The sequence below is a fragment of the Notothenia coriiceps genome, unplaced genomic scaffold, assembly GCF_000735185.1.
Source record: "Notothenia coriiceps isolate Sejong01 unplaced genomic scaffold, NC01 NC01_scaffold00002655, whole genome shotgun sequence".
NCBI classification, from domain to species: domain Eukaryota; kingdom Metazoa; phylum Chordata; class Actinopteri; order Perciformes; family Nototheniidae; genus Notothenia; species Notothenia coriiceps.
The window spans coordinates 1-5,933 of record NW_011335356.1 but is presented as its reverse complement, the minus strand read 5'-3'; the positions used below and the strand labels follow the sequence as shown (position 1 = coordinate 5,933).

Below are 5,933 nucleotides of genomic sequence, written 5' to 3'. Positions count from 1 at the left end.
TTATAGTTTCCCGACTGCATATGAAGGCACCATGAGTCATACAGTCTATGTTTCAAACCCTCCAACGCGGCAGCAGTGAGTCGGTTCAAGAGAAAAGCAAATCCAGCTGTGTGTCCTCTGCAGCTGGTCTGGGAGAAAAAGTCACGTCAGTCCCACATCTGTTGCTGAGAAATGGACAAACGAAAGGCTGTAAAACTCATGTTGTCTAACCTGTCAACGCCCAACTTTGACCATTTCTGCTACGAGCTTGTGCACCGCAAAAAGTTGCCGCGGGTCGCGCTCAACAGGGTGGAGGGAAAAAGCTTCTTAGAGATCACAGAGGTACTGATATCCACTTTCAGTGAGACCCGAGCTGTCGAAGTGTCTGCTGAGTTATTGAACGAGATTGATTGCAACAAAGAAGCAGCCCAACTGTGTGAGTACTTCATGGTTTGATGCAGTCAGTCTTTCGACTGAAGAACATTGAGCCCTACATGTCTGTTGCAGATTATCTGCGACAAATAACAACGTTTAATCAATGAGGGTTTACTTGACGTAGCATTTATTCTTATATTTCTACACAGTTTAGGACATTTAACCGCCTTATCTTTACTTTCACTTCAGAGCAGGGGCTCGGGCTGCCGGTTATGGCTAGAAAGGATCCGTCTTGTGTAAAACTCTCGCGAGAGTTTGGCTGAATGTCACGTGGCTGAATGTTTACGTTTGGCAGGCAGCCTTTCAGTTACGATCGTTAACATCAGTGGGCCACAGCAAATGATGATGAGAAGCTAAACTATCTATTAATTATGTCAATTACAGGGAGTGTGATTGTTGAAATAGGGTGTTAGCGGTCTTGCTGGTGTTCAAAGAAGAATGACAACACTGTAGATCACCAACACTATGGTTTATTTTTTATTCACAGGCAAATCAACGTTGTCGCAGTAAAAGTCCCAAGATAGTTCCTGGTGCAATAAAATGTTCCCTTGCAGTGTTTTACTATTATGTCTGATGTTTCTCTATTAATATTGCTGCTGCATTAATGTGTATGTTGCGTCATGTTACTTCTGTAGATGTGTTTCCGAGCCGCTCCGATTACAACGAGAGTTACAACGAGAACGTGACGTCATATTTACACTAGACGGATCCTTTCTAGCCATAACCCGGGCTGCCTGAGGGCAGAGAACCGCCCTACTTGCTTCCTATAGGCCAGGGTATTTTCAGTGTCTATCTTTGTTATACAGTGTTTCTCAATGAGAAATATAACTCCTTTTATGTCCTTCTTTCTGCATGTGCTTAAAAAAAATAGGCTGTTGAATGTAGAAAATAATGAAAACAATTATTTAATTCCTATATAAATTCTTGTGATGTGTATTGGAAAGTTAATGTTTAGACATTGTTAAAGGTTCCCTTTTGAAAAATGTTTGTATTAACATTTTATACAATAAAAGACATGCACACATACAGAAGTGGGCTTCGAAAGCTCAACATTCCCTGAGGTACAGGTGCTAGAAAAACAAACAAACGGATGCACAGCAAACATAAATTAAAAGAGTAATACAAAAAAAGCTAAATAATTATAATAAAATATATTTCAAAACAACCCTTCATACAAAGACATATCGTACGCACATTTCAAAATTGAGTAACATTTGCAGCCAAAGTAAATTCAATTCAATGCAGTTCCATGGTTTGTAGTTTGAACTCACAAATCACATTATGAGGTTTATAGTCAGTAGTACTCAATTATCCTCATCATCAGCTCCATACCTTAGAAGAATGTGTTTTGCCTGAAAAAAAATAAGCCACACATTGTACAGAAACCATTCACCATAAAAAAAAGATATCATGCCCAAACCCAAGCTTTGAGTCTAGAGAACCATTGTTTGTTCATGTGTCCTATGTTTAACCTGTATCTTATGTGCAGTTGTAATTCTGTCTTTTTATTTCTAATGGTGTCTTTCTTTCTTGTTTGCAGTTAAAGATACCGGTTTACAGCCCTAGAAATCTGGTTCCAGTGACAGTGAGTCCTTTTCCTGTTTTAAAAGAGAAAAACATCCTTTTCATGTGTTCAAAATGTCTGTGGTTGAAAATAGGCATGTGCCTTTTGACCTCCCCACCTGTGTTTTTCCTACTATGGCAGCATGTAAACATTTCTGCTGTGAAAACATCCAACAAAAACATTGATTTGAATTGTATTAAACACACAGTGTGAGGTGTTAGGAAGCTCTTTCCAAAGCCAGTATGGAGGAATGATTACAAACTAAACTGTTTCAGTGTAGTTCTGACACTACTCTTTCCTCAGAATCAGATTGGTAAAAGGATTAAAGCAAACTGGCTGAACAGGATTCCAAATCTATTGCTTAATGGTTCCAGGGGTGGCAGTCGTAACACCCCATGTGGTATGTTCTACTATAAGATTACATGTCAGTTGTTAGACGCTTTTATCCAATACATACTCAATACTGTGGGCAATCCACACAGGAGCAATTTGGGGTGAAGTTTCTTGCCCAGGGACGCAACGACATGCTGACTGCAGTGGGGTTTGAACCTGTGCTCCCCTGATCCAAACACCAACGCACTAGTCCACTGTGCCACACGCCTCCGTCTAAGATCATATAGTAGATCATTTCTCAACCTCCAGGAGAAAGTGATTTTTTGCTTTTGGATTATGCGCAAACATAATAAGTCTTTATTTATATAGCACTGTTCTTAACACTGTTAAAAATAAGAATCATAAAAACACCAGAGGATAAATGACATGAGAGCCCACCTGGCACGTAACATTAATAAAAACAAAGTAGATGGAACATGGGACCATTGTTTTAAGATGTACTTGAAAAAAAATGAACAACCAAATTGTAGAGAAACTTTAAATCATAAGTGATCTCATGCCCAAACCCATAAACTCCAGGTTTAGCAAGCCAATCACAGCATGCCCGTTAATGTGTCCTACATTAAACCTGTGTTTCAAGTTATTATTCTCTCTTATTTCTTACTCAGTATCTTAATGCTGTGGTTTTATTCAGACTGATTACAGAACCTAATCGTTTGCAGATCACTGAACCCTAAATGTCTGCTTGCAGATAAATTAGTGACACATTTACAACGTTTAATCTGAATTAATAATTTGTAGTAGGCATTTATGAAGCTATAAACCATCGTCTCCCCACGTTTATTTTATGATCATCCATTTATCTAAAAAACTTAAACAATAGTTTGATTTGCTATTATTTTCTGAAGAATGGCCTTTTTTTCTGCATTAAGTTGTTTACATTTAAAGCATTGGGCAAAGACTGTATTTACAAATGAAATGTTTTCTTATTGTTTTTACAGCTGCAAGACATCAGGAGCTGTAGGGTGCGGTCTCCATTCGTGATAATGCAACATCTCAGAACATGTTTCACTGCCTTCATGCATGATGTTAGCTCTTCCTTTCTTTAAGTGAAAGAAGAATAATCTGATATAATTTATATCAATAGCTTCCATCCTAATTGAGATCCCCACAACAACCAACTGAAAAAAATGTGTACAGAGCCTATAGAAAATAATCAAACCCCTTTGAAATAGTGACTATCATAGAGCCTGAAATATAAATCCATTAAAAAAAATACTTTTTCCAGCTTTATTTACAAATGTAGCTTTAAAACATCAAACTAATGAAAAAAGGTGACAGTTCTGGATATTGATACAAAATGAAAAACTAGAATAACAGGGTTTTAGAAGTGTTTAGGAATAGAAATGTAAGAAACAGCTGGTTTTATTTATTATTTTAAGTAATACAAATCACTTCAATTGATGTCAGGTGGTGGGCAATTAGCCTAATGTTGGATCTGGAAGTTGCATCTGAGCATATTCCTAAACTCTAAGGGACTGATGACTTAACAAAACCAGGTATTTAACTAATCAATGTTTAATAATCGTCCAGAATTTGGTCATTTTCGCTTTGATGATGAGGGTTATAATGTGTACATACAGCTAAGAAAAATGAATTTGTGGAACATTCAACTGTTTTCCTTGTCACATTAAAGTTTTTAATGAAATCATAGTCATTGTTGATAATGGTCTGTATCGTGTCTCTGTTTCCTCATCTTTCACACGTACGCAACATGAACTGCCCAGCAAGATTATTGTCACTCAAGAGGGTAATCTGAAACTGAAACACTCATGAATTTGTACTCTGTTGTCATTATAAAAAGTATTTATTGTGTCTTTTCATCTGTGACTCTCAGGATGTGTAAGGCATGAGTATTCAGTGTTCCTTTAAAACCTTTTCTTTTTTTCTTTACATCAATTAACTGAATCAATTGAAGAAAACAAGCAGGTCTCCATGTAAATGAAGGTGTCTTTGGTGTATGAGGCCCTGACACATTTATGCGGCTATACATGAACAAATCCCTAAAAAGCTGCCTGCATTATACATAAAATGCTTTTTAAACAAAACTCTTAATGGATATTCCTGCCATTATAAGACAAAAGCATCATGTAGGCCCATATGCTATACAGTAGCTAAAGGGATTTATTAATATTGATAAACTACGTAAACCTACTTAAATCCATTTTGTTAATGTAATCCAGTCAGGGGGATTTACAATCTGTGATACCCTCTGACTTGAACCTGGATATCTGTAAACAAAAAGATCCCATCCTAACCGTAATGATATTATAAATTAAGTAATCAGTTTGCTTTTTCACACTCAGTGTCTCTGCCTCGTTTCATCTGCATGCAGCGTCTTGTTTGTAACATTCCAAGTTTCACTATGACCCAGCCTTGTGTCAATGAGTTGATATTTAATAGAGGTTACATAAAGTGCTGCCTTCCGATACATTCGGTAATACTAACACCAAGTACCTATCCCAATCATATAGCCTTGGCTGTAGGCACTAAAAGCTTTATTTACAAGAGATAAGATATCTTTCAGTAGGCTACTCTCCTGGCTGGCAGAGCGACCTTTGGCTTTTTCCACTGAGGGTTGTGTCTATTTTCACTTTCTAAACCATAAGCATTGAAATATAAGTGAAGTTTCTCAGTAGGATGTATCATTAGATTAATAAGGCTTATCAGTTTTGCGATTGCGAGAATCGAATTAGGCTAAATTGTCTTGTCTTCTTTTTACAATCAGCGCTTGAAAAGATAGGCACTTGCAAACGACAATGTATGAAAAAATGAGATGCAAGCCACGGGCAAAACTGTGAATAAAAAACGTATACTGTACATTTTAGAGCCGATGAATGGGAGTCAGAGGCGGTGCATTCAGAATGGATTTCCACACTTTATTATTATTAATCCAGACAACGTGAGTACATGAGCTGCTCTGTGTAACCAGCTAGCATGAATGAACTCTCACCCCGGTACCCCCACTAACGGGTCCGGGTTGCAACACACACTGTATGACACAGTGAATTATGTCCCGTAACTGTCACCACACAAGCCCACCCAGAATTCACTCGTACACAAAGTCTGTGCGGCGGGGAGGAACGACAAGCCGAACACCCCGACTCCGAAGAACGGGAGCCGGGGAGGCGACCTCTGAAGGGGCGGCCGCTGGAAGAGATGGGACCGGAACCGCAGGCCCCAATTCTGTGACAGGTCGACCACCAAGTGCTTGTCCCCGTGTTCCAAGACCCGGAAAAGGCCCATCTAAGGGGGCTGCAGGGGGCCTCTGTGCGAGCGGAGCATGTGTTCATCCGACACGCCTTGAGAGCTCGGCCTTGAGGGCCGCGATGGAAACGTTCACATATGCCGTTAGCCTGAGGGTGGTAAGCGGTAGTCCTGTGAAGCTTAACCCCCAAACCACTCGCCACGGCGTTCCAGAGCTCGGACGTGAACTGTAAACCCCGGTCCGAGGAAACGTCTGACGGGGTGCCAAACCGACACACCCACGTCGCAATGAAAGCCCGGGCTATGTCAGCCGCCTATGTTGACACGAGAGGGACCGCCTCCGGCCAACGGGTCG

At 39.7% G+C, this 5,933-nt stretch overlaps 1 long non-coding RNA gene across 1 annotated transcript; it reads left to right on the top strand.

Annotated features, from left to right (window-relative positions):
* On the top strand, positions 1–4,022 carry LOC104940795 (uncharacterized). Its single transcript, XR_797825.1, has 3 exons — positions 1–415; positions 1,955–1,999; positions 3,313–4,022. It is a non-coding gene; the product is annotated as an uncharacterized lncRNA (long non-coding RNA).
* The last annotated feature ends 1,911 nt before the right edge of the window (positions 4,023–5,933 follow it).